This window comes from Schistocerca serialis, chromosome 4 (genome assembly GCF_023864345.2).
Source record: "Schistocerca serialis cubense isolate TAMUIC-IGC-003099 chromosome 4, iqSchSeri2.2, whole genome shotgun sequence".
Taxonomy (NCBI): Eukaryota; Metazoa; Arthropoda; class Insecta; order Orthoptera; family Acrididae; genus Schistocerca; species Schistocerca serialis.
Window position 1 is genome coordinate 824,871,002 of NC_064641.1, and position 25,353 is coordinate 824,896,354.

The window sequence follows — 25,353 nt, forward strand, 5'->3', positions numbered from 1 at the left end:
GGGAGTTTGGTGGCCAGGAGACTACGGTAATCTCATCCTGGTGCTCTTAAAGCAAACCAACGCACGTACTCTGTGATCTATGAGACACATTGCATTTTCCTGCTGTAGATGCATGCTGAGGAAAACAAATTGCATGCAGAAGTGGACAAAGTCCCTAAGGTTAGATGCATATTTGCGTTGATCCACTGTACTTTCTGGAATGGCGAAGTCACCCCTTAAACATTCCCCAGACCACAGCGCTCCCTCCTGTAGCCTGGACACTTCCAACGATTCATCTGTCCGAGGGAGCATAAAATGTGACTCATTTAAAATCGCCAACTGCCGCCACCCAGTGGACATCCAGGTGCGGTACTGGCGTGCAAATTCCACTCTTCGTCACCGATGAACAGTAGTTAACATGGGTTGCCTCAACCAGGCGCCTGCTGCAAAGTTTTCTGAACAGTCGTTGAGGAGGTGATGTTGGTAGCCCCTTGATTCATCTGGGCGGTCAGTTGCTCAACAGCTGCACGTCTATTTTTCCGTACATATCTCTGCACCCATCGTTCACTCCTGTCATCGAAGGCCCACGGTGCACCACCGTCGCCTCGGTGCCGGTTTTGGGTAGCGTCACTAATTTAATCACGGCGGCACCGGAACAGTCTACAAACTTACCCGTTTCGGAAATTCTTCCACTTCCACTCTTGGCCCAAAAGCCAATGATCATGCTGTTTAGGACGTCAGATAAATCGCTCCGTTTCCGCATTACGACAACGACTGCAGTGTTTCCCGTGTCTCCTGCCCCCCCCCCCCCCACCGATAAGCTTTATGTACTCTCCACTGTTCGTGCTGCTACCTACTGTCTGTGAGTGGTTTTTGCCCATTGACATTCAGCATAGGTTGTGCTCACATTAATGTGATTGGACTGTGTAGAATGTTGGAAAGTCCACGTTTATACAACAAAAAATCGGATACCTTCATTCACAATGTTGTGTACTATTTCGGGCTGTAGAGGGATGTAGCAGCTTCATTGTAGAGAAGAAGGTCAGGGGCTGAAATGATTAGCGAACATGTAAATATAGTAAACAAAAGTTTTACTTAACTTCTAGTTTTATCCATGCGATGTGAAGAAAGTATACAAAAGAACAAACAGCAATACAGTCCAACTATTAGAAGAAGCAATCTAATGATCGTTGTGCAGTGTGAGGCTCCTGTTACTAATGAACGAGCCAACTGTCGAAGGTTGACTAGAAGACTGTCGAGGACTACGAACCACGACTGGGCCACGTAGCTGCTGCCGGCCATCCTATATCGCAGCAGCAGAGGGCGCTCGTAGTCAGAGCGCCAAAGGTGTGGCTCAGCGGGCACGAGTCATGGGATTCGCCAGGTCCCCGCCTGACTGCTATCGGTGTCAGTCGGAAACGTGCGTTTCTGTTGCTGACTGGAGACGCCGGTGAGGGTGGTATAGATCTATAATACCACACACAAGGTGATCACAGATCCGACCAAGGACAACAGTTCCGTTTAGTAAATCCGTTACGTCTCCACATTGACTCATATTACCATATTGATCTACACAGCTGACTGGAACACACGCTTCACTGTCATAAACTACGTTAGCGGAGGAGGGTCACATGATCGGTTTGTGCCGGTTCTACTCCAATTACGTCTGCTGAAAACGACCAATGTTACTCTTTCAATTTGGTTCAAATGGTTCAAATGGCTCTGAGCACTATGCGACTTAACTTCTGCGGTCATCAGTCGCCTAGAACTTAGAACTAATTAAACCTAACTAACCTAAGGACATCACACACATCCATGCCTGAGGCAGGATTCGAACCTGCGACCGTAGCGGTCGCTCAGCTCCAGACTGTAGCGCCTAGAACCGCTTGGCCACTCCGGGCGGCTCCAATTTGGTGATTAAAATTTTTTGTGGTTAGCTCAGACGCTCTGTCGGTAAAAGTGTACATCGTGGGAGAAAACCGTAAATTTGTTAATCAAATGCGCCAAGTATAAATTCCTGGGTGAAAGGCATCTTGCAGTGAATAGCAGAGGTAATCGACCTACGAAACCCGGCGGCTTTCTGTCTGGCGAGTAACATCACGTTCAGCAAATAACTGCGTCAATAGCGTCTGCGGTAAAAATAGTTCGCGTCGAAGAGTATTCTGTGGCGAGGCTGGTAAGTGCTGATGTAGTCGGCGAGTTGTCTTCTTAGCTTAGTGGGTACCTGCCACCTGCCGTAGGAGCGGCTGGCTGCGTAACTCATTTGCAAGCAACAAGGCATGTTCTGGCCGCGACTTTTCAGAAGAGGCCGGGGCGGGCATAATTAAAGCGGGGCTCGTTAATGCAGCGTGCGCCGGTCCATTTAGCGGCGCAGATGTGCTGGCGATAGCCGGGGGACCGGCTGCGCAGGTGACGCGGCGGTTTCCTCCGCTGGGCGCTCTTCTTTTTGCGCGGCCGCCCGCTCAATTACCTTGGGCGCTCACCTGTCACCCCGGCTCGCAGTGGGAGACTCGGAGTAGAAATCACCGGCGGCGCTATTAATAGCCGGTGAGTCAGTGCATGGCTTTCTCTCGAGCGCGACCGTCACGGGACAGGGCGCAGCCGCGCCGCGAGCACCGAGACCCGAGCTCCGGCGCGAGTCGTGACCCGCTCTGGCTCCCAACACCTCGCTCCAGTTCACGGCCCGTCTCCGCCGGACGCACAGGTCACGAAGCGCCCCGCCCCCGATACTAGTCCAGAGCACCTTCTCAAAGAAATCGGATGTTTCATCTCTAAGGCGCATGTCCGAAATGAGATAAAAATGACTTTGACAAGGTATGCAATCGTCTTGTGATCACAACTAGTATCTTACTTTTCTTAAACACGACGCGTTTCAGAAACTATTATCTTCATATCCTGTTATTGCCTCAGTACATGTATCAGCGTCATACACTGACGGCAAAAACTAGCAGCACCAAAAAATAATCAATGTAGACCAATTAAAGTTTGGAATGCATCTGTCTTATGTAACGTCTATTGTGAAGAAATCAATGAGGATTTGAAGATGCGTGGGGTAATGACTGGCAGTTATCTGACAATATTAGTAAGTGTAACCTACTGCATATAACAAGGCGAAAATCCCCATTAATGTACGAGTACAAAATAAATGCCCAGTCTTTGGAAGCGGTAACGTCCGTCAAGTATCTGGGTGTGACTATTCGAAATGATCTCAAATGGAATGATCAGATTACACAAGTAACGGGTGAGGCGAACTCTAGATTGCGGTTTATTGGTAGAATGCTGAAACGATGCAGTCCTTCAACAAAGGAAATAGCTTACAATACGTTAGTTCGTCCAGTCTTGGAGTATTGTTCGTCTGTATGGGACCCTTACCAGTTGGATCTGATTCAAGAGATTGAGAAGGTCCAAAGAAGAGCGGCAATATTCGTGACTGGTACATTCAGTCGTCGCGAAAGCGTTACAAATCTCATAGAAAGTTTGAAGTGGGACACACTTGCAGATAGACGGCTCGCTAAACAGAAGTGGCTGCTGACTAAATTCCAAAATCCGATCTCCACCGAGAATGTAGAGCATATAGTATAACCACCAACTTTCAAATCGCGCAATGATCGCCATTCAAATATAAGGGAAATAAGAGCTCGTACTGAGGCGTTCAGACAGTCGTTTTTCCATCGCGCGATCCGCGAGTGGAGCAGAGGGGGGTTAATATGACTTTGGCGCGCGAATTGTGCCCTCCGCCACACGCCGCTTGGTGGCTAGCGGAGTATGTATGTAGATGTAGATGTATATAAGTGATTAACACTGCAAGATCAGAGATTAATGTAAGCGTGAGATAAACCACTGTAAATCTGAAATGCTGGAACACTAATAACCAGTGTTAAGTGCCAGAATATTGAATGCAAGCATGCAAACGTGCATGCATTCGTGTTGTATAGGTGCTGCTTGTCAGTTTGTGTGACGGAGTTGCATAAGTGTTGCACTTTGCCAGTCAATTCAGGGACGGGTAATGCTGTTTATAGATGACGCGGGAGTTCTCGTCCGATGGTGTCCCATGCGTGCTCGATTGGAGACAGATTTGGTGATCGAGCAGGCTAAGCCAACATATCGACATCCTGTAGAGCATTTCGAGTTACAACAGCAGTATGTTGACGAGCGATATCCTGTTGGAAAATACCCCCAAGAATGCTGTTCATTAACGGCAGCACAACAACTCGAATCACCACACTGACGTACAGATTTGCAGTCAGGATGCGTGAGATAACCACGCGAGCGCTCCTGCTGTCATACGAAATCGCGCTCCAGACCAAAACTCCATGTGTAGGTCCAGTAGAGCCAGGTTTGTTACAGCCACTCAACTGGCATCCTCCTAACTAACACATGGCCATCACTGGAACCTAGGCAGAACGAGCTTTCATCAGACAGAATAATAGACCTACACTCTGTCCTCCAATGAGTTCTCGTTTCACACCAATGGAATCGCAAATGGCAGTGGTTTGGTGTGAGGGGAATATACGGTACAGGGCACTTGGCTCTCAGCGACTCTGAAGTAACCGATTTGTAACAGTACGTTGTGTCACTGTGGTGCCAATTCCTGCTCGGGTTGCTGCTACAGATGCAACACGATGCGCCAGAGTCATATTCTGAACACAATGGCCTTACCTCTCGGTAGTGCACGGTCGTCTTGCGACTGTCTCGTGACCACCGCTGCCATCCATCATGTACAGTGTTTACATTCCTGTCAAGTCTTTCAGCAACACCACAGAAGAAGCATCCAGCTTCTCGTAGCCCTATTACTCGACTTCATACAAACTCAGTGAGGTGGTCATAATGGCGTCTTTGTCACCTTAAAGTCATTCTTGCCTAACACCAACTCACTACGTCCAATCTCAAATGTAACTAACGCTCACGACCGTTACAGAGTGTACTGAAAGCAAGCCCGTTTTGCATCCTCATAGGGGGCGCTACTATCGCCACTCTTAAGCGACTGGTGCGAAATCTGAACAGACTTCATCTTTCTGATGTAGAAAAACGCCTACCAACTTTCATGTATGTCGCACAATTTCTTGGTGCTGTAATTTTTTTCCGTCAACGTATTATCTTATTTTTTTAGGGACGACGCATAAAATCAAACAACAGACGAAGGTAAACAATGAAAAATCTCTTACGATCATAAAAAATAACAATTACAGGAAGTCTAACAGCTCAAAACAATCACATGACAAAGTTCCCCTGTACGGACATCTAGTACCAACTACCACGGAGTATCGTGAGAAGCATAACGAAAACATATCTCGTCGCTACAGGTCGTGGTCTTAATTTGAAGAAGAAATTTCCGAGAATGTACGTATGAAGCACAACGATGTACGGAAGTAAATCATGGGATGCAGGAAAACCGGAAAAAAAGAGAATCGATACGCTTTAAATAATTGTGCTACAGAAGAACGTTGAAAATTACGTGGACTGATTAGGTAATAAACGGGGGGCCTCTCCATAGAACCGGCAAGATAAGGAACATATGGCTAACACTGACAAGAATAAGGGTCTGGATGGTAGGACATGTGTCGAGATACCTGAGACTAACTATTCTCAATTTCATCGTAACAAGTTTACTTCTTGAAGCAACCAGTGGCTCCTCAAAAATCAGTCTTTCCAAGACGCATTTAATAATTACAGAACCAATCACATGTAGTTTCTCTCTGCCTTACTTCTACCTCGTCATCTACAACCGCCCTATCAGATTCATTAACATACTAAAACAACAGTCACTAAACCTCGACCGTAAACAAACAAGGAAACTGCATCCACAAAGCAACCAACAAAAACATCCACAATAATCTTAAATTATAACAGGTTGCTAATGCGGATTCGATTCCTCCACCACATTTTACACTGCCTTCAAATCTTTGAAAGCCACGCACTCCACCCCAGCTTTCGTATCCGTCTATCATCCCCCACTAGGATCCTGGCTGACATTAATTTCCCTCTTTCCTCTCCCACAATGAACTCTTTAGGGTTTCCCACACATCCAGAAAACTTCACATCAATCATCCAATTGCCTGATCGTTACTCTCATTCCTGCCAACACATTCTCGAAACTTACACCTACACGCTTAGCACATCCTATTTCAACAGCACTTTGATTGTTTTCTTCTACCTGACCACGCAATCCGCCCAGACGTCTACCAGTCCTTTCAGCTTTGAAGAAACATTCTTTTATCTCTCCATGGCAATGGGCCTCTTCATCCGCCACAACCACCGCTTTCCCCCTCTCTTTTGAAACACTTGGCTCGGGATCCTCCTTTCAAACTCTTCCTACCCACCACACTCTTCCTCCAACAAGCCCTCCTCATCCACTTTTAATATCCTATACTTTCAGTAAAGTGAAGTTCTGTGTTTTATGTAAAGACTACCGTAAACCGACTACTTAAAAAAACACAACGTTTCACTAAAAGACGTCAATGCACAACTACCTGTTTTAATAATTTCAATAAGGTCGACATATATTATATTGTTAAACTGCCACATACTGCTGCCAGCCCACCCCCGCCCTGACGAGCAAGAGAATGAAATACCAATAAAGGGTAAACTATTGACATACGAGGGCAGTTCAATAAGTAATGCAACACATTTTTTTCTGAAACAGGGGTTGTTTTATTCAGCATTGAAATACACCAGGTTATTCCCCAATCTTTTAGCTACACAACACTATTTTTCAACGTAATCTCCATTCAATGCTACGGCCTTACGCCACCTTGAAATGAGGGCCTGTATGCCTGCACGGTACCATTCCACTGGTCGATGTCGGAGCCAACGTCGTACTGCATCAATAACTTCTTCATCATCCGCGTAGTGCCTCCCACGGATTGCGTCCTTCATTGGGCCAAACATATGGAAATCCGACGGTGCGAGATCGGGGCTGTAGGGTGCATGAGGAAGAACAGTCCACTGAAGTTTTGTGAGCTCCTCTCGGGTGCGAAGACTTGTGTGAGGTCTTGCGTTGTCATGAAGAAGGAGAAGTTCGTTCAGATGTTTGTGCCTACGAACACGCTGAAGTCGTTTCTTCAATTTCTGAAGAGTAGCGCAATACACTTCAGAGTTGATCGTTTGACCATGGGGAAGGACATCGAACAGAATAACCCCTTCAGCGTCCCAGAAGACTGTAACCATGACTTTAACGGCTGAGGGTATGGCTTTAAACTTTTTCTTGGTAGGGGAGTGGGTGTGGCGCCACTCCATTGATTGCCGTTTTGTTTCAGGTTCGAAGTGATGAACCCATGTTTCATCGCCTGTAACAATCTTTGACAAGAAATTGTCACCCACAGCCACATGACGAGCAAGCAATTCCGCACAGATGGTTCTCCTTTGCTCTTTATGGTGTTCGGTTAGACAACGAGGGACCCAGCGGGAACAAACCTTTGAATATCCCAACTGCTGAACAATTGTGACAGCACTACCAACAGAGATGTCAAGTTGAGCACTGAGTTGTTTGATGGTGATCCGTCGATCATCTCGAACGAGTGTGTTCGCACGCTCCGCCATTGCAGGAGTCACAGCTGTGCACGGCCGGCCCGCACGCGGGAGATCAGACAGTCTTGCTTGACCTTGCGGCGATGATGACACACGCTTTGCCCAACGAATCACCGTGCTTTTGTCCACTGCCAGATCACCGTAGACATTCTGCAAGCGCCTATGAATATCTGAGATGCCCTGGTTTTCCGCCAAAAGAAACTCGATCACTGCACGTTGTTTGCAACGCACCAGACGCCATTTTAACAGCTCCGTACAGCGCTGCCACCTGCCGGAAGTCAATGAAACTATGCGAGACGAAGCGGGAATGTTTGAAAATATTCCACAAGAAATTTCCGGTTTTTTCAACCAAAATTAGCCGAGAAAAAAAATGTGTTGCATTACTTATTGAACTGCCCTCGTATGTAATATAATCTGGCATGTGCACTTTTCTTCAAAACTTATCCACTAGGGAATAAATTTATAACATAATTATGTACAAACTTGTGTGATAGGAAAAGCAAACGTGATCAAACAGCCACATGTATCTGCACTTATCTTACACCAGCATTCCTGCCTAGCTCGAGTCGTCTGGAGTTTTCGTTATTTGTGTTGTGCTGAGCCGCGTCACAGGACTGCTAAACACGGAAATAGTTTTAGTTTTATTTTAGGTAGTAGTATTGTTCTAAGTTACTGAATGGCACGCAAGCTACAACAAATTTATAGGTCTTCCCAGATTATGTGCTCGTCAAAATTAAGCCAATAGGTAGGATAATTGAAAACCATGAAGCGGCATTGAAGGAATTTTCTAACGAAAATATTAGCTGATCTCTTTTTGGTGTGATATGTCATCACCTGTGACTTCCTTGGGTTTACTTGAAGCCTGATATTTTTTGCCCATTGTGATACTGAACGAAGATCGTCATCAAATCGGATATGGCAGAAGAAATATTCTTAGGGCTGGCGTTTAGATATTGTTGGATGTCCTCAGCGTACAAGTGATGCAAGAATGTAACACAGATGAATTATCACTGGTATACAAGGTGAACAGCAATGGTCCAGAGAATGAACAATGGAGGACTCCTTAGACATGCTTCCATGGTGACTCTCAAATCCAAAGCCAACTCATTCATTTATGTTTTTAAAGTAGCTGTTTTCTTTTCATCAGTAACAGGTATATTGAAATTGGTAATATCAAAGAATTGCCAGAAATCAAGCAGTATAAAAAAAATGATGGAGTCACTCTCCACAGCATGTGTTATTACTGCAAATGATGTACCATGATATTTCCAGCAACCTCATTGCTATCTGTTTTGAATGTAATAAGTTCTAGGTATTCCTTGCAGCTATAGAATAAACGAAAAAATGCTGCCACGTAGCAGAATATTTGGGACTAGCAGATGAATTTACACCCACTTACATCATAAAGAAAGAGTAGGATAACACAGGAAATCAGAGTACTGTTCCCAATACAGTATGAAGCAATTTAGTGAGTGAAGCACACTCCGTTCAGTAAACATCTTTATGGTGGACGCCAAAACCTGACTACTCTTGAGAAGTGTCTATGCCGACGTTTCACACCAGAACAGAAATAACGTAAGAAGTATCACTGTGCCTATAAATAAATATAGTGAATTTCTTATACGACGATCCACAGGCGCTGAGTTATGGCATCCTGTGAGGTGTCGCAGTGGTTAAGACACTGAACTCGAATGTAAAATGAGTGACTTCAAATCCCCGTACGAAGCACAGGTTTGAGCTTTCTGGGGATGGCGCGAATGGCTCTCACTTTATGGGAACGTGTCGTTGTTCATTTATAACTCACTTTATATTAATCCGTCACTTAATTTGACATATGGCTGAAAGTTACTGGCCACTTGTTTAAACTCACGTTCCACTTCACACAATAACGTAGATCATTTTTAAATTTTAAGAGCATAATTTAGACCTTACCGCATAGACCATCTTAAAAAATGGTCACGACATCAGCGACACATATAATTACAAATACTATATTAATACAAAATAAAGAACGTTTTCACCTCACCTTCTACGGATAATAACGTACACGACGGGAAAAATAAAACTGGCCAGAAAATATATTTTAAAACAGGCAAACCATCTTACATCATTCGCATCTGGGGCAGATGATGTAAGTTGAGTTGCCTATTTTAAGGGGCATGAAGTATAAGCGGCAGTCAAATGAAAGCTGAACACCCGCCACTACGGGACCATGGAATGCTTCCGTTCAAAAGTAATCACAACAAGCGTTAAAATATTTATCCCACTTGGAGACGAGACGATCGAATCCTGACGGATCTTCAAGCGCACCCACTCTTTCACTTCCGGTCCTACTGAAACCGACGTCCATGCATGTCTTTCTTCAGATCGCCAAAGAAGCGAAAAGCACGCGGTGAAACACTCAGGCTGTATGAAGGATGTTGTGAGTTTCCCACCCAAACCGCTAGTTGGCAGTGTGGGGGCGGGCCTTATCGTACAACGGGATGATTCCGTCCGACAGCGTTCCGAAAGCTCGCGGGTAAACGGCAAAGCCAATAGTGGAAACATACCACATCTCCTGCGCCAAAGAAATCCAAAGCTGTTCACACAAGTTCCGCTAAGGTCATGATGACCTCCTTCGACTGTAGAGGCCCTCTGCTCGTCGAGTTCCTCGAGCGTGGAACCACAATCAATGCTCAGCGCTAAGAAGACACTTTGCAGAAACAACAACGCCCGCCTCCACACTGCCAATCGAACAAACGCTACGCTTCAGCGACTTGGTTGAGAAACACTGCAATAGCCTCTGTACAGCCCGGATCTTTCGTCGTATGATTTTCACATCTTTGGCGACCCAAAGAAAGACATGAGTGGACGTCGGTTTCAGTCGGACGAAGAAGTGCAAAAGTGGGTGCGACTGGGCATCCGTCAGCAGCCGATCGCGTTATACGAAAAACGGAATTAATCGCCTCGTCCCCTAGTGGCACAAATTTTTAACGCGTGTAGAGATTACCTTAGAATGGAACCATTCGATGGTCCTGTTGTGGAGGCTGTTCTCTTTTCATTTGACTGCTCCTCATATTTTTTGTGCCATACGATATACAAATACTAAATTAATAGAGAATAAGCAGACACACTCTTTAATCGTTTCAGTTCAGACTGACATTAGCCATGCCTCATATCACAGTTTTCTATGATGCCATAGATGGTACTTCGAACGACAAGTTGCTGCCATATGCTTAAGTACGACCAAATTGCGATCATTTGTTTGTTGAATCCCATTGTCAGCATAGTCTGCGTAATGCAAAATGAGAAATTATGTGAAGAGTAAAACAAACAGAGTTCTGTCGACGTCGTCGACGATATCATTCATTACAGACGGGGAGCAAGTTTTGATGTTCTCCTTCAGCGGTTAAGGGAAATAATGAATAACGCAGTTGGCCTCTCACATCCAGCCATCCACCTCGAATGCACGTCCAGTGCTCTTACGACAAGTCAGATCAAACACGCAGCGGTACCGAGAATTAATTATGAGGTGGAGCTCTGGAACTCTGCCCGTTGCTTTAAATGAGTGGTTATTAGCAGAGCGGAAGGTTACATCAACTGTCTCTGAGAAACGTGTTATAGGACCGTTGGTGCTCGCTGGCTTAGTAGCTAACGGCAGTAGCACTCTAGGATGGTCCCACATGTTGGAATAGTTTAACCGTTTGTATTAAAATTGGTCTATTTTGGGAGTTATAGTAAAATTAAGGGTAATAACAGCAAAGCGGTGTTTGATGCAAAGACTATATTAGTCGACAAGTAACTCAAATACAATGAGCAAAGCAAGATTGAGTGTCAGTGGTGAAAAAAAAAACTATGCCATGGTTCAAAACAACATAAAATGGAAATAAGGAACGAAAATTAGTGTTTAACGTTCCGTCGACATACAGGTCATTAGAGACGGGGCACAAGCTCGTAATGTTTCATGAGGGGAGGGGCGGGGGAGGAGGAAATCGATCATGCGCTTTCAAAGGAACCATCCCGTGATTTGACTGGAGCGATTTGCGAAAATCACGGAAAACCTAAAACTGGATAGCTGGACGAGGATTTGAGTCGTGTTCCTCCCGAATGCGAGTCCAGTGTGGCTAAACACTGCACCACCTCAAATGGTCCAAATGGCTCTGAGCACTATGGGACTTAACTGCTGAGATCATCAGTCCCCTAGAACTTAGAAGTACTTAAACCTAACATCACACACATCCATGCCCGAGGCAGGATTCGAATCTGCGAGCGTAGCGATCGCGCGGTTCCAGACTGTAAGAAAAAAAAAGGAAGGAGCACAAGTCATAGTAGGCAAGGCAAATACTGGATGTGAAAGATTCTGAGGAGGTGCACTTCATTTGTTAAGAAATAGCTTCGAAAACATACATACAATATATTCTTGGATGATACATCTGTCTGTTCTTTACTTGGAATGAAAAATCGGAAAAAAGTAAAACTCTGAGCAGAGGGGAGCTCTTCATGTCCAGTACATTCGATGGACGGTACAGTGTTCGGAAACTCCTAAATGAAGGTGCAGTCTCTCAGGTGAAAGACTAGTCACGTAGACATATTGAACATCAAAATACAACTGACAAGTTTTTCGGGCACCTGCAAATATTACCGTGTGTCAACCACGAGCGCTAACGATCAGAGATCCAAGAGAGGAATACACAACGGGATTCCGTCATGACCAAGCGTGTGATCAGTAAATTACGTATTTAACACGAATTATTGTGTTTAGTTTACTTTGCGCGAGTTAAAATTACTCTCCTGTATGGAGTGAAACGCATGCAAATAGCGCATCTGCATGAATACTGTGGTCTGTATACAGAGAGACGACACGTGCAAACGGCTGATAGAAACTGTGCTGTAGCCTAGCGATACCCTTTGAAGGTGAAATACCTGGACAGGCTGGGACACGTCGGGGATGCGTGCTGCTGGTTGTTTACAAATAGCGAAGATATGCATGGCGCGCAAGCACTACATGACTGGAATACCGTAATAACACGAAGAAGAGTGACTTAACGCAGCAGAGCACTTAACGTTACGAGCTCCTCGCTCTTTTATCATTACTCAAGCCAAGATTAATGTGGTTAACATCCATTGTTCCCCCCACACATTTTGTACGCTAGGCTGAGAATTCTAGGTCAGGCCATCCTGGCTTAAGTTTAGCCAATCCGGTACGTATATTCAATTTTTTTGGAGCCTGCAATTGATCACACGTTACACGCTACAACTAGTGTTCGTGAGACATGAAATTCTTCAAGTCAAATAGAGACTATGAACACTTTTAGCTCCCTCAAACTCCGTTTATGAATTTAGTTTTTCTGTGACGCAATTCACACAGCAGTAGCGAATTGTAATGAGTAATTAGAAGCCCTGTGTTCGGCATCTATTGAATGTAGGCATCTATTTACTCAGACGCATATTGGGATGCTAACTTAAGTAATGTAAATTACTGTTATTGAGGCCCCAGATCGCACGCCATTTAAAGCCTTGCCGCTCAATTAAATAGTTACATTTACAAATTGGGAAATAATTGACACTTGAGTGTGGGATTTGCAGCTGATATCTGTATAATATGAAGGCCAATGTCCCGACTGATTCATTCACTGACCCATCATCGCCGCTATGGACAGAAACTTGAAACTTGGACAGGGTGTTGATATTATACTGTAGGTGCCATTTAAGAAGGAATTTTTGAAATTCCACCACTAAGGGGATGAACGGTTTTTTGAAAATATGTCGCTATTACGGCAATTTTGAAGGCATACCCACGAAAATTGGTATTTGGTTTCTCGCTCAGAAATAGAGAAATATGTGTTTCATCATTTTAAGAAATTTAGTCCCTACTAGGTGAAATAGTGGATGATCGGTTTTTTTTTCAAAACGAATGACTATTAAAGAACTTCTGAAGTATTTTTAAAGCTTCTATGAAAATTGGTATTTGACTTCTCAGTTACAAATAAAAAAATATGTATTTCAACGTTTTTGGAAATTCAACCCCTAAGAGAGTGAAATAGGGGACGAAATGTTTTATGAAAAAAAATCCTTATGAACGCTTTTTAAGCTGAATGTATTAAAATTTGAATTGGCTTCACGCTTAGAAATAAAGAAATATGAGTTTCGTTACTTTTGGAAATTCAGTCACTAAGAGGTTGAAATAGGGGATGAAATTTTTTATGGAAATATTTCATCATGCAAGCATTTTTACGCTAGACTTGACAAAATTTGTATTTGGCTTCTTCGTTGAAAACTAAAAAAATGCGCATTTAACTGTTTTTGGAAATTCAGCCCCCAAGAAGGTGAAATAGGAGAAGAAAATTTTAAAGAAAATACTTCGTAATATTAAAAAAAAAAACTAAATGTACGAAAATTGGTATTTCACTTCTTGGTTAGATATAAAGAAATATGTGGTAAGGTATAAATATTTCTATGGAAATATCATCACAGGAACACAAAAGCCATGATTAACAGAAACTTTGGAATCCGGCTAAAAAAATCATTTTTTGGTCAGAAGCACATTCGGAAAAGACTACGCATCTACAGCCTTAGTTAGCGTGAAACATTTAGAAAACCTTGCAGTTTTTGAACAACATAAAATTTCTATTAAAGGGAAACGTGCAGACCGTATAGAGCACGCGATAGAAGCAGCGGGCGCTAAGCTAGTGACGAACACAAGGTAAGATGTGCCACCTGGAGGAATGTAAACGGAGTAGATTGCATTCGTTTAGATTGCTGTTTCCCTTTACAAAACTTATTCTGACGCAGTTAGTACCTTTCCACTGCAGACTACAATTAAAAAACGAAACAACGGTAATATGCCAAATGTACTGCTTAGGACCTCAGGGCTTCTTTCTTGGGTGTTAGTTGCCACTTTGACATGAATGTTGGGAGTGAGATTGTTGCTGGCGTACAAGGTTACAAGGCACCGCTCGGTGGCTAACGTTGCGAGACTCGTGCGGCATCTCTCAAGTTGTGGCTGCGCCATCGGAGACAGAGGCGCAGGCAGCCGGGTGGAATTGGCCAGGCGGCTACTAGGTATGGTTCCGCTGATGGTCATTGACTATGCACTCGATCATAGTCTTGTGAATCCTCCCAGCAAACGCCGAGGTATCTTACGTCCATCACTGATGTCTCTCTTATTAAGCCTAGCAGAAAGGTGTCCCACTCTAGAACGATCTCTACCGTAGTGTTCTGCAAAATTTACTATGGAGATTTTCATTTGTCTGACTGGCATACTTTGATTCTTAGTCTCTCTATTCGATATAATTTGGTAGCAACTTTAGTTGCTGTTGCATGATGCCCTCTTTGTCCCACGGCAAACAAAGTAGACACACTCAAAATCACGCTCATCTTTAAAAGCATTCATACAGGATGAGCGAAATTTGCGCACTCGGGCTTCCGGGCTTCGCAGCGTCACTCCTTACCTGCCAGCGATAAAAAAAATGTCTGTCACTGGGAAACAAAGTCTCGTACAATTCGGCTCACAGGAAGGCGCATGTACACGTCGCCACCTGGCTTCCGGTGTGTGCTGACAAATTAGAGAAGACAAGATTATCATCATGCAGGTTCAGGCCGCATCACCCTAGTAACGCGCTTTCTTTTTGCGCACGCTCTTACTGTGTAACAAAATCTGAACGTATATTTTTTTAAATTAGTTTTTGGGACATGCCAATTGAGTCATCTCACTGGTGTAATGCCAGTTATAACGATACGACTGTAAGAACAACACAACACCCCGTCCCCAAGCGGAGAAAATCTCTGAAACGGCCGGGAATCGAAGCCGGATCCCTTTGCTTAGCAGTCCGCAGTGCAGACCACGCAACTACTTAGGTGGGCAAACATTTTTATTACCTGCCCCACCCCGTTTCTCAGGCGAAAACATGATCGTGCTGCCACCACGGCCAGATCTTGAGCTCGCTTAATCGAGGAATACTAACAGTGTGATCTTACAGGATTTCATATTTATTGAATTTGACTGTCCGAGCCTGGACGTTAGTTTCCTATAGCAGTACGACGCATTTTTCAAAAACGCAAATAAACGATGATTTTGAAGAGGTGAGTATCGGTAAGTACAAGAATTTTGAGGATCATTTAAACAGAGGCACACTTAGTGTTCTAACGCTGGTTGCTGGTTTGAGTCTCTCTAGACGCAGCCCCTTTTACTTCTATTTGGATTCTAAATGGTTCAAATGGCTCTGAGCACTATGGGACTCAACTTCTGAGGTCATTAGTGCCCTAGAACTTAGAACTAGTTAAACCTAACTAACCTAAGGACATCACACACATCCACCCCCGAGGCAGGATTCGAACCTGCGACCGTAGCGGTCTCGCGGTTCCAGACTGCAGCGCCTAGAACCGCACGGCCCCTTCGGCCGGTATTTGGATTTTATATTTGCTCTCTAACTGAGATGTTAATTAACAAATATTTGTTGATTTGTTCAACAATTACTGAATCATAGATATCTGATAAAACTAATACTTCATTTTTAATTTCTAATAGCAAGAAAATGCAAGTACTGGTAGTAAATTAAAATTTGGTACGAAAATGCCAAACATAAACCAGAAAATTACTAACCTTTTTACTTCTAGAGATTACAAAGAAATGAAAACATTTTCGTATTATCTATATATATCATTTTTTATTTAATAATGAAATATTGTAATTCAATATTTGTTAATTTACATTTCAATTTAATTATATAGAGTTTAAATGAAAGTTAAAAAGATACTTCTAGCAAGAAACGAACCAGTGACTTGGTGATTACAAGGCCAGAGCACTACGCCCTCGTGTATGACTGGTTCATTTCATATTATCCAGAAAATGTTCTGTATTTAACAGCCTACGAATCATGAGATGTTCGACTTTTACGAGTGGTTTTGAGAAGTGCATCTGTCTGCTTTACGAAACTAATGTCCGGGCACTGATCTTCAAGCCTTAAAAGTACGAAGAAAATCGAAGTTAGGCAGTTCAGGGAGCCCCCTTGTAAATCGAGTTCAAGCGTGAATTACTGAAAACCAAACAACAGAAAATTTCGTCAAAGAGGACTCCCCACTACGCCGTTTCGTCAGGCGGTGAGGTAGCTGTTTCAACAAAGAAGGCACGACTGTCACAGCGGCTTCTGCAGTGCGTCAGCGCATACCGGGCGCGGAGAAACGGTGGGCGACCGCCTGTCTGTTTACACGACAGCCGGGCGCCGGGCGGCTAGCATACGGCCGCCTGTGTTTACCAGCCACGGCGCCGCCAGTGCACGGCCGTCGGCTTGCGCGAGGTCGCATTTGTTTACAGGGCCAGCAGATGCCGACCGCGCTCGTCACGAGTGGGAGGACTCGTGTTGACGGAAGCCGAGTTGTGTAACTGCTACCTTCCACGCAATACGCTGCACACGTGTAACAATTCAGTCTCAGCACGTGCCAGACGACGCGTCTACATAGTCCCATGTGGGGATTACGTCTCGTGGGAAACTTGCAGTAGCTCGTACTGGCAGTATAAGGCTATCATCAACCGGAAGATTGGCTTGAACGCCACAGTGCACTATTGCACACGGTTTGCTCTTGGCGTCCTCCGATCTTTAAACTGTCTTAATCAAGCAGTTGAAGGTAGATACCAAAACACAGTGAAACTTGGTGTTTTAACATTAGCAAACACTGTCAGAGACGAAAAAAGCGGTAAGTGGCAAATAAAAATCTGAAGACTGACCAGCCACTGACAGAGGTTAAGGAATTACAAGAACAGACCTTAGGTCTCATACGAGATCAGACCTCAGTCCTTTAAATACATATCTGACACCTATACACTGATTCTCTTTTTTCTTTTTTAAATTGTTGCACAGTAGTGCCACATCACTGTTGACGACTTTTAGATTGGTTTCTCACATTTGTCCTATTAATTAATTTCTGATTAGTACGTTTACAGTTGTCATGTATGTAAGGAGAGGTGGGCTAAGGAGCGGTGCAGCAGCAGTCGTTGTTGGAAAGCTGGACAGGAGCAGAAGTGATTAGCGAACAAGTTAACACAATAAACAAAAGATTTACTTAACTTGTATTTCTTCAAATGTACGAAGACTCATTGCAAATAAAGCAGCAAGTAAAAGAGTCCAGCTCCTACGCCGGCCGGTGTGGCCGAGCGGTTCTAGGCGCTACAGTCTGGAACCGCGCGACCGCTACGGTCGCAGGTTCGAATCCTGCCTCGGGCATGGATGTGTGTGATGTCCTTAGGTTAGTTAGGTTTAAGTAGTTCTAAGTTCTAGGGGACTGATGACCTCAGATGTTGAGTCCCATAGTGCTCAGAGCCTTTTGAACCATTTTTGAACAACGCTGAAAATATCCTCGCCGGAAACGCCGCAGCTTGTAACAAATTTCGTCAAGGTTATTGATTGATGAGAAAGAGAATGGAGTGGCAGTGCGGACGGAATAGACGACAGCATGTACACTGGTCTCGAAAATTAAAGCAACAAACCTCTATTTCCACGTGTTGTGTCTAATTCACGGTAAAAGCATACAAAATGTCAAGAGATGTCCGTACAATCGTGTTCTTCACGGGAGCCGTCATTCCGGTCAATGATAACCGCGTCTCCATGACGTCAGGGCACCTATCGAATGGGGTAGTGTTTGCCGGGAGTCCCACATCCACAATCGCTGTGTATACAGTCACAGACGGTGCAGCATGGCACAAAGAAGGCGCCTACCAGACTCTCTGCAATGGAGGGCCATATGAAGACTGGAAGCAGGACAGTCACAAACTGATGTGGCCCGAACGCTTAATATGAGTCGTTCTGTTGTTTCTCGGATGTGGCGACAATTTATAGAGACAGAAACAGTACCCGTAGACCAGGGTATGGCCGACCATGTGTGGTATGAAAAAGAGAGGACCATTATTTGGCCGTTTGGGTACGACGGTACCGCCTTAGCACAGCACGGCAACTGGTATCTGACCTCGCAGCAGCCACTGGACGTGTTGTACCGAGACAAATGCTGTACAGAAAGCTTCGGCAGAGTAGCCTTTGTTGTCAAAGACCTTCTGTATGTGTACCTCTGATGTGTCTTCACAGAATGGAACGTCTAGAGTGGAGGCGTCAACATGCCACATGGGAGGTCGAACAGTAGATCAATGTTCTTTTCGCAGATGAGTTCCGATTTGATCTGGAGAGTGATTCGCGACGCATTTGCAATCTGGAGGGAACGTGGAACACGATTTCGGAATCTAAACATTGTTTAAAAGACCGATATCGAGGAGGATCCTTAATGGTGTGGGCAGAGGTTATGTTGACCACTCGAACACCTCTTCATGAAATTGTGCCGATGAATCGGCAGGGTTTAACTGCTGTCCAGGTATCGCGACGAGATCTTTGGACCTCAAGTGCGGTGGCGTGGCCCAGACTTCGTACTGATGGACGATACTGCTCGACCACATAGAGCACAGGCGGTAGATGTTTCCGTTGCAAACGGAAGATACTGCGTGCATGGCGTAGCCAGCTCGCTCTCCCGATTTGAATCCCATAGAGCATGTCTGGGAAGCGCTAGGTAGACAGGCTGCATCACGTCAGCATCCACCAACCACTCTCCAAGACTTGCGAGTAGCTGTACAGGAAGAACGGGCGCTATTGTATCAACATGAGATTGATGACATCACTCACAGCATGCTCCGTCGTTGGCACGCCTGTACTGTGGCCAGATGTGGTAACACCCCATGCTGAGCACATTAACCAGTTCTCGAAATGTGTGTGCAAATCCGTTAAGTTGGAAAAAACGAGGAACATTTTTGTGTACAATTATGCATGTCGCAGTCTTTAACGTACATTGCTTCTACTTTACTATCGTCTGTTTATATTGTTTTGTGGCAAAATAAACGCAATCTTGCAAAATTTCGGTTTGTTGCTTTAATTTTGGAACAAGTATGTTAGCAAAAAGTGCAGGTAACGTACATACGTAGCTTGGAAATTATAGAAGGAAACAGTATGTCAGGGGGAGGAATAGAATTCAAATAATAAGGAAAAGTGTGTTGACAAGAACTATTCCACTGTCTGTATGGATAATTATGTACCCGTAATTATGTACTAATTTAAACGATATTATGAAGAATACAAGGAAGCACAAAGCTTGCGAAAAATTCACAGATTTTAATCAGCGAGCATTAAGATTATTAAAGAAACTCTCGGTAAAATTATTCTACCTCTGGCATATGGTTTTACACTGAAGCGCCAAAGAAACTGTTACTGGCATGCGTACTAGAATACAGAGTTATGTTAACAGATAAAATACGGCGCCACGGTCGACAACGCCTATATAAGACAGCAAGTGTCTAGCGCAGATGTCTGTTACTGCTGTTACAATGGCATGTTATCAAGATTTAAGTGATTCTGAATGTCGTGTTACAGTCGGTGCCGGAGCGATGGGACACAGCCATCTCCGAGGTAGCGATGAAGTGGGGATTTTCCCGTACGACCATTTCACGAGTGTACCGTGAATATCAGAAATCCGGTAAAACATCAAACTCAGACATCGCTGGGGCCGGAAAAAGATCCTGCAAGAACGGGGCCAACGACGACTGAAAAGAATCGTTCAACGTGACAGAAGTGCAACCCTTGCGCAAACTGCTGCAGATTTCAGTGCTGGGCCATCAACAACTGTCAGCGTGCGAACCATTCAACGAAACGTCATCAATATGGGTCTTCGGAGCCGAAGGCCCACTCGTGTACCCTTGATGACTGCACGACACAAAGCTTTACGCCTCGCTTGGGGCCGTCAACGCCGACATTGGAGTGTTCATGACTGGAAACGTACTTCCTTGTCGAACGAGTCTCGTTTCAAGTTGTATCGAGCGAATGGACGTGTACGGGTATGGAGACAACCTCTTGAACCCATGGCGCCTGCTTGTCAGCAGTGGTATGTTCAAGCAGGTGGACGCTCTATAATGGTGTGGGGCGTGTGCAGTTGGAATGATATGGGACCCCTAACATGTCTAGATACAACTCTGACAGGTGACACGTAGGTAGGCATCCTGCCTGATCACCTGTATCCATTCATGCCCATTGTGCATTCCGAGGGACATGGGCAATTCCAGCAGGACAATGCGACACCCCACACGTCCAGAATTGCTACACAGTGGCTCCAGGAACACTCTTCTGAGTTTAAACGCGTCCGCTGGCCAATAAACTCCCCAGACATGAACATTATTGAGCATATCTGGGATGCCTTGCAACGTGCTGTTAAGAAGAGATCTCCACCTCTGGTACTCTTACTGATTTAGGGACAGCCCTGCAAGATTCATGGTGTCATTTCCCTCCAGCACTACTTCAGCCGTTATTCAAGTTCATTCCACGTTGTGTTGCCGCACTTCTGCGAGCTCGCGGGGGCTCTACACGATATTACGCAGGTGTACCAGTTCCTTTGGCTCTTCAGTGTAAAAGGTACCAGAACAAACGAGTGATAATTTGTGGACGACAGGAAATTGTCACAAAAAGGGCATATTACGAAATAAAAATGGCTCGAAATGTATTTTCAGTATTTTGTTATAACTTAAACACCGGAGTCATCATTAAAAGTATGATTCAAGATGTTGCAACATCACAGATTGTACATGCAACCTTGCCACAAGTTCGTGAGGTACCAGACGAGGAAAGGGCACAAAGGTAATACAATCTCCTGGCCTCCCATGCTCTCTTCCAGTGTAGCCGCGCTGTCTGAGGCGTCCTGGCACGGTCTGCGCGGCTATCCCCGTTGGAGGTTCGAGTCCTCCCTCGGGCATGGGTGTGTGTGTTGTTCTTAGCGTAAGTTAGTTTAAGTTAGATTAAGTAGTGCGTAAGCTTAGGGGACCGATAACTTCAGCAATTTGATCCCATAAGACCTTAACACAAGTTTTTCTCTTCCAGTGTTTTTTCTTCCTTGTCGGGCAAGTTGGAGGTTGAATTATACTCGGGTAATTTCCATATGCCGACAGAGCTACAGGGGAACACTGGAAATGCCACTGCTGCCATCCTTCGGATAGAGCAGTTGCTGCACGTGTCTCTCAATTTCACAAACTGTGCACAGCGCTGCATGGATGTCAATGGTGACGATTTCCAGCCGTCAAGTATTAAGTGTCACAAGTTAATTTCCCGTTTCATTTTTACCACTCCGTATATCAAATTTTTACGAAAACATAAAGTATTGAAATTCTAACAATATGTAGTTTACTTAGGCGAAATGTGTATTCCAATACATTATACTATGAACATATGTCGGAAAAGTGATGTGATGACGAGCATAACGCAACAAAAGTGTCGGCCAAAGTTTAATTCTTGTGCATGAACGCAGCAAGATTAATTTCATCCCTGCTAATATATCAAATAGTAAAGCTTCAGAAAATAATACATAATCTGACACCCTTTCTTTTTTAAACATGCACATCCAGTTTAAAACAAGGTACCTCTCATAAGTGTAACGGTTTTTGATACTGCACCATATTAAAAGCAGCAGGAGAATAAATCGTCTCCTTCAAGTTTCCAAAAAACTGAAATACAGCCCTGCACGATCAATAATCAAATACCGGACGGTAGCGCAGCTCCACACAGAGGTCCAGTGCGGGCTGAAAGTATAGTATGGCAGCGCAACTCGGTAGATATTGTAATGCTTTAATACCGACCCGAGTTACGCTGAAAAAAAATTAGTTCCAATTTTGAACACAAGGTTCAAATATGGAGCCGTGAATGCAAAAATGGTTCAAATGGCTCTGAGCACTATGGGACTTAACATCTGAGGTCATCGGTCCCCTAGAACATAGAACTACTTAAACCTAACTAACCTAAGGACAGCACACATATCCATGCCCGAGGTAGGATTCGAACCTGCTACCATAGCAGCAGCACGGTTCCTGACTGAAGCCCTAGAACCGCTCGGCCACAACGGCCGGCTCCGCGAATGCAAGAAAGACGCATAGCAATGTTTCATGTGTAATTGGTTAGAAACAGGATGTGAATAGAAAAGGTCAAGGAAGTGAAAAAGGAATAATGTTTATTTTACTACTCGTATAAACTGCCGCTTACATAATTTGTTCAACATGAACACCGAAGACATCGACGAATGCTGCATCCATAAAACGATGTAATCAGGAGTTGCTCGCAGTAGCTCTGGTGGAATCTGTGCAACGTGTTCCTGTGTACTAGCTTTCAGATCAGATGGACAGCGAACGTGTCCATTTTAACGTATTATTTTAGATTTTTAGATATCTCCAGAGACAAGAGTCACGTGGATTCAGATCATGTGATCTTGCAGGCCATGCATCTGGAAAATCTCTGGAGATAATACATTCGTGAAAGGCTACGTTAAGGAGGACCTTCCAATGGGCGAGAGACAATAGATGTTGTCCCATCTTACATGAAAATAGTGGTTTCCACACAGTTGCGCTGTTCCAAAGCAGGAATCACATGATGTACAAGGAGGTCTCGAGAACGTGCCGACGTCACGGGACACCTGACAGCCCGTTTGGATGTATTCTGTTCGAAGGAGAGTGGATCGACAGTATACGTGCTTGTGAACCCACGCCACGCCGCCACATACGGCTAGTGCAATGGCTCTTCGTGTACAACACGGGATTTAACAGTACCCCAAATTCGGTAGTTCTGTGTATTCACTGCACCCTGTAGTATACAATGTGTCTCGTTACTCCATAGAATAGTGCCCGGCCAAATGTCAGCAGCTTCGATCCATGCCAGAAAACGAAAAGCAATTCAGAACGTTGCTGTGAATCACGAGGTTTCAGTTGTTGCACAGTCTGGATCTCGTGTGGGTACCAATGTCAAATAGACCATAAAGCTTTGTGTGCTGTTGGTCATGGGATGGGGAACTGTCGTGACACTGCGCTAGCACTAACACTACTCGAGGCACGTTCCGCATGGTAAGTTACGGCAAAAGCAACTACGTCAATAACTTCCATCGGTATAATACGCCTCGCTCCTCCAGGTGCCACAACAAGCACACCACATCTACATCTACATCTACATGTTTTCGAATTTCACTGTCTTTTTCTTTAAACCATTTAATGGGATCGGACCTATACTCAGACCTTTCAGTTGGTGATACTCTCTTAATGCCGCATAATGGCATGCATGTCCGATGCAAGACTACATCGTACCTCTAAAAAAATTTGGAAATTTGTGGTAGGTCCCTATGGAACCAAACTGCTGAGGTCATCGGTCCCTAGGCTTACGCACTACTTAATCTAACTTAAACTAAGGACATCACACACACACACACACACACACACACACACACACACACACACACACACACACACACATGCCCGACGTACCTCTGAACAAAGGCACTGCAATATCGTATTTGTTCGCCGACACCGGGCAAACGACTTCCAATTAAAGCGTCTGCCTTGTGCGAGAATATACACTATAAATGTGTGATGCAAGCTGTAGAAACATGGCTGGTGACATACGGAAGTTCGTGTCTGGTCAAGAAGCGCTCTCGGATAGCCTAATGGTAAGGCAACCGGTAGCGAAAAGCAGGAAATTCGGGTTCGTGTCTCGGTCCGGCACAAAATTTCACTGGCTTGGTGCAACCCATTCAACTTGACACTATTTCGGTGGCTTATTTGCCCACTTCGCTATTTATTTTGCTGAAACAGCGATTCAGCCTCACAAAGCTGAGTGGATTCCACTGCAGGCCTTGTTGAACTCAACGTGCCGTCTTTCCTGGAGAGTAGAGGGTAAGTTCCGGCCGCAATCAATGGTACCTGATGAAGCGTGACGGCTTGCGCTCCGCCAAATACGGCCCATTTAGTAGTGGACACTAGTGTATAAATATAGACGTAGATGCAGCCAGGCGATAAGCAAGCACCACCCACTCCTGCACTGCGCCATAAATATCTGACGCAGAGGTTGGCGACAGCGGCGACCTCTCACCCAGGCAACATGTTAATAGCACTGCCGCAGCCGCAAACAAGGATTAACATCCAAGAAACCAGTTCTCATGAATTTAAAAAAAAAAAAAACAGAAATAAAAAAGGGAATAAAGGAATAGATTCACGCGCGAGACGGAGCGGCTGATAAAACTCCCGTCACTCCGGTGGATATTACCGCAGTATAAGGAAAATGTGTTAGCCGCGGCAAACACCTGGACGCCACGGCATGCCGTGGCGTCACCTCCACAAATGACTTGCTTACAACTGTAGACTACAATTCTGTTCTGATTATGTCAGTCACGAAGTGCTGCAGATGTCCGCTGCGTGACATTGCACTCTGGAACGTGTTTTGTGCTCTAGAATTAGAAACTGGGCGAAAAATGACGGGAAGGCTTGAGGTTTTTAAAGATGTGACGCGTCTGATGCCCGAATATTACGGCTAGAGTCTGCGTACGTAGACACGATATTTGAGCACTCTATACAATCAGATGTGTAGCGAACATGGCAGCACGTGACGATTTGAGCTACTTTGAAGGCGGCATGATAATCGGTACACGACGTATGTGTCATATAATATCGAAGATTAGAAAATAATTCGGGTTTCAAAAAATGTTCATCCGCGCGGGATTAGCCGAGCGGTCCAAGGCGCTGCAGTCATGGACTGTGCGGCTGATCCCGGCGGAGGTTCGAGTCCTCCCTCGGGCATTGGTGTGTGTGTTTGCCCTTAGGATAATTTAGGTTAAGTAGTGTACAAGCTTAGGGACTGATGACCTTAGCAGTTAAGTCCCACAAGATTTCACACAATTTTTTTCAAAAAATGATCAAATGTCTGTGAATTCCTAAGGTACCAAGCTGCTGAGGTCATCTGTCCCCACACTTACACATTACTTAAACTAACTTACGCTAAGAACAACACACAGCCATGCCCAAGGGAGGACTCGAACCTCCGGCGG